Genomic DNA, 5,000 nt, shown 5'->3' with positions numbered 1-5,000 from the left:
TAGTCAACATTAATAAGTATTCCCTTATGAAAACATGACAACAACAACAACAACAACAAACGCAGCTGTTTCTAATCCTGTGCAGGATAAAGGCTTCAAACTTGTCTTTATTCATGTCTGTGGTTTGGCTATTTTTTCCTCATCACGTCTTCTCAAGAACAAAGGCTTCAGACATTATTTGTTTATGTGGCTTGGCCAGTTTTTAATCACAACGTCCACTACAGGATAAAGGCTTCAGATATGTCTTTAATCGTGTCCCTGGTTTGGCCAGTTTTTTGTTTTCACCACGTCAACTGAAGGACAAAAGCTTCAGACATGCCTATTCATTTCTGGGGTTTTGCCAGTTTTTAATCACCATGTCCACTGCAGGACAAAGGCTTCAGACATTATTTGTTTATGTGGTTTTGCCAGTTTTTAATCACCATGTCCACTGCATGACAAAGACTTCAGACATGTCTTTATTCATGTCTGTGGTTTGGCCAGTTTTTAATCACCATGTCCACTGCAGGACAAAGGCTTCAGACATGTCTTTATTTATGTCTGTGGTTTGACCAGTTTTTCATCTTCACGTCCACTGTAGGACAAAGGATTTAGATATGTCTTTAATCATGTCTGTGGTTTGGCCAGTTTTTCATCATCACGTCCACTGTAGGACAAAGGATTTAGACATGTCTTTAATCATGTCTGTGGTTTGGCCAGTTTTTCATCATCACGTCCAATGCAGGACAAAGGTTTCAGACATGTCTTTATTTATGTCTGTGGTTTGGACAGTTTTTCATCTTCACGTCCACTGTAGGACAAAGGATTCAGACTTGTCTTTATTCATGTTTGGGGTTTGGCCAGTTTTTCAACATCACGTCCACTGTAGGACAAAGGATTTAGACATGTCTTTAATCATGTCTGTGGTTTGGCCAGTTTTTCATCATCACGTCCAATGCAGGACAAAGGCTTCAGACATGTCTTTATTTATGTCTGTGGTTTGGACAGTTTTTCATCATTACGTCCACTCTAGGACAAGGGATTTAGACATGTCTTTAATCATATCTGTGGTTTGGCCAGTTTTTCTTCTCCACGTCCACTGCAAGACAAAAGGCTTCAGATATGTCTATTAATATTTGGGGTTTGGCCAGTTTTTCATCACTACGTCCACTGCAGGACAAAGGTTCAGACATGTCTTTATTCATGCCTGTGGTTTGGCCAATTTTTCATCATCACGTCCACTGTAGGACAAAGGATTTAGACATGTCTTTAATCATGTCTGTGGTTTGGCCAGTTTTTTATCATCACGTCCACTGTAGGACAAAGGAATTAGACATGTCTTTATTCATGTCTGGGGTTTGGCCTGTATTTCATCACCACGTCCAATGCAGGACAAAGGCTTCAGATATGTATATTAATTTCTGGGGTTTGGCCAGTTTTTAATCACCATGTCCACTGCAGTACAAAGGCTTCAGACAAGTCTTTATTTATGTCTGTGGTTTGGCCAGTTTTTCATCATCACGTCCACTGTAGGACAAAGGATTCAGACATGTATATTCAATACTGGGGTTTGGACAGTTTTTCATACCACGTTGGCTGATTGGTGATGATGGGGATATTCTCGTCTTGATTTCTCACAGCAAACCAACTTAGTATGAATGGCCCTGACTAGCACAGCTTTGCTGATTATGGCGATATGCAAATCCTTTAACTACATTAAGGAATCCAAACTCAGAAAGGGGCTGTAATGTTCAAATATACCGGAATATTCGAAAGGAAAACCATTTGATATATATATATATATATATATATATATATATATATATATATATATATACACACGTATATATATGTAGTGTATGCATATATATGTATATATGTGTGCATATATACACAATATATATATATATATATATATACATATATATATATATACATATATATATATATATATATATATATATATATATATATACATATATATATATATATATATATTATATATATACATATATATATATATATATATATATATATATATATATATTAGATTCTCAGAACTAAATGAGGTAAAGTATCAAACAATTTTTTATAAAGGATTAAATCTCGTTCAGGTGAAATATATATGTATATATATATATATATATATATATATATATATATATATATATATATATGTATATATATATATATATATATATATATATATATATATATATATATATATATTAGATTCTCAGAGGTAAATGAGGTAAAGTATCAAATTTTTTTTTTATAAAGGATTAAATCTCGTTCAGGTGAAATATATATATATATATATATATATATATATATATATATATATATATATATATATATATATATATATATATATATATATAATCTGCGATTTATTAATTTTTAATACCGCTATTTGCTCATGATTATAAAATTCTACGTCTGATGCATTCATGATTTTTACCTCCTCGGAGAAAACGAATTATAACTTTTAAGTAGTAATGATTAATGTATTATTCAACATCGTATTCATTCTCTTCAGAAGAGAAATACTGGAATTAAAATCAGTTTAGATTTTACATTGGTGAACTTTACTGTTGGATTCCCGTAGAGTTTATTCTCTCTCTCTCTCTCTCTCTCTCTCTCTCTCTCTCTCTCTCTCTCTCTCTCTCTCCTCTCTCTATATATATATATATATATATATATATATATATTTATATATATATATGTGTGTATTTGAGAGAGAGAGAGAGAGAGAGAGAGAGAGAGAGAGAGAGAGAGAGAGAGAGAGAGAGTTGACCAAGAATTTTTGAAGTTACATCAGCAAATGCAGCTGTTTCAAGTCCACTGCAGGACAAAGGCCTCAGACATGTCTTGCCCACGCCTGGGGTTTGCCATTTTCATCACTACGCTGGGCACGGTGGATTGGTGGTGGTGGGAGACTTAAGTCTGATCGCTCACAGCAAACCAGCCTAGTATGGGTGTCCCTGACTAGTACAGCTTTGCTGATCATGGCGATACACAAACCCTTTAAACCACGTTAAGATTTCCTCACTATCAGTCAAATGACTCATGAACTCGTATTTCAAACGCTGTGGATAAAGAGAGTAGTAGCAGGTTGTATAAAAAACTCCATTCATAGTGAAACAAGCTTTTATATTGCTTAGGAGGCAGTAGATCCATAACATTACGGTAAAATGGAAATTAAAAATGTCTGCTTTGGCAGAAAAAAAAAAATGAACAGGAAGAGACTGTTTATAGTACTAGGACTCATGACCAATTAATCATCATCATCATCATTATCATCATCTCCTACGCCTATTGACGCCAAGGGTCTTGGTTAGATTTCGCCAGTCGTCTCTATTTTCACCTTTTAAATCAATGCTTATGTACGGCTGGGTCTTCAACTCTTCTAGTTTCTTGTGGAGCCCAGTTGAACGTATGATGAACTAATCTCTCTTGGGAGTGCGAAGAGCATGCCCAAATCATCTCCATCTAACCTTCACCATGATCTCATTCACATATGGCACCCGAGTAATCTCTTATAGTTTCATTTCTAATCCTGTCCTGACATTTAACTCCCGATATTCTTCTGAGGACTTTGTTCTCAAATCTACAAAATCTCTTGGCCAATTAGCCGTGAAAAATTAAAATCTGACACAATACTGGAAATATATCACGTTCATATGTTGGTAGCTCATATATTTTGGAATAAGCTCGAGTTAATATTTATTAATATAGGATATATTTCTATTAAAAGCTTGAATATATCACGTTCATATGTTGGTAGCTCATATATTCTGGAATAAGCTCCAGTTAATATTTATTGGTACAGGATATATTTCTATTAAAAGCTTGAAATATATCACGTTCATATGTTGGTAGCTCATATATTCTGGAATAAGCTCCAGTTAATATTTATTGGTACAGGATATATTTCTATTAAAAGCTTGAAATATATCACGTTCATATGTTGGTAGCTCATATATTCTGGAATAAGCTCCAGTTAATATTTATTGGTATAGGATATATTTCTATTAAAAGCTTGAAATATATCACGTTCATATGTTGGTAGCTCATATATTCTGGAATAAGCTCCAGTTAATATTTATTGGTATAGGATATATTTCTATTAAAAGCTTGAAATATATCACGTTCATATGTTGGTAGCTCATATATTCTGGAATAAGCTCCAGTTAATATTTATTGGTATAGGATATATTTCTATTAAAAGCTTGAAATATATCACGTTCATATGTTGGTAGCTCATATATTCTGGAATAAGCTCCAGTTAATATTTATTGGTATAGGATATATTTCTATTAAAAGCTTGAAATATATCACGTTCATATGTTGGTAGCTCATATATTCTGGAATAAGCTCCAGTTAATATTTATTGGTACAGGATATATTTCTATTAAAAGCTTGAAATATATCACGTTCATATGTTGGTAGCTCATATATTCTGGAATAAGCTCCAGTTAATATTTATTGGTATAGGATATATTTCTATTAAAAGCTTGAAATATATCACGTTCATATTTTGGTAGCTCATATATTCTGGAATAAGCTCCAGTTAATATTTATTGATATAGGATATATTTCATGAGTATTACAGATATGACTTACACAACTTACAGAGACATTTGCCTGTAATCCTATTAATTGAAATGAATGGTGCCTTGAATTTTACACAAGTACTGATAGTCGAATATTTTGCAGTTATTTGTAAGATCAACGTTAATTTCCTTCCATTAATTTTCAATAGCTAAGTATTTTTGTAATTACTTGCTAAGCGAAGCAGTTATTTCTGTTGTTATTTTCTTTATTTATTACTTTGTTTATTATTATATAAGTGGCATTTTTTTCATAATACCAATTGATACTCTATTAAAAAAAGTCTATATTTATATATTTAAATTCTGAAAAATTATTGTTATTTTTTACAGGATATTTAGTAATTCTTAGTTTATTATTATCTAAGTGACATTTTCCATAATTCCGATTGAAATTCTATGAAATTG

This window comes from Palaemon carinicauda, chromosome 1 (genome assembly GCF_036898095.1).
Source record: "Palaemon carinicauda isolate YSFRI2023 chromosome 1, ASM3689809v2, whole genome shotgun sequence".
In the NCBI taxonomy this organism is placed as follows: Eukaryota; Metazoa; Arthropoda; class Malacostraca; order Decapoda; family Palaemonidae; genus Palaemon; species Palaemon carinicauda.
This window is presented reverse-complemented; position numbering follows the sequence as displayed.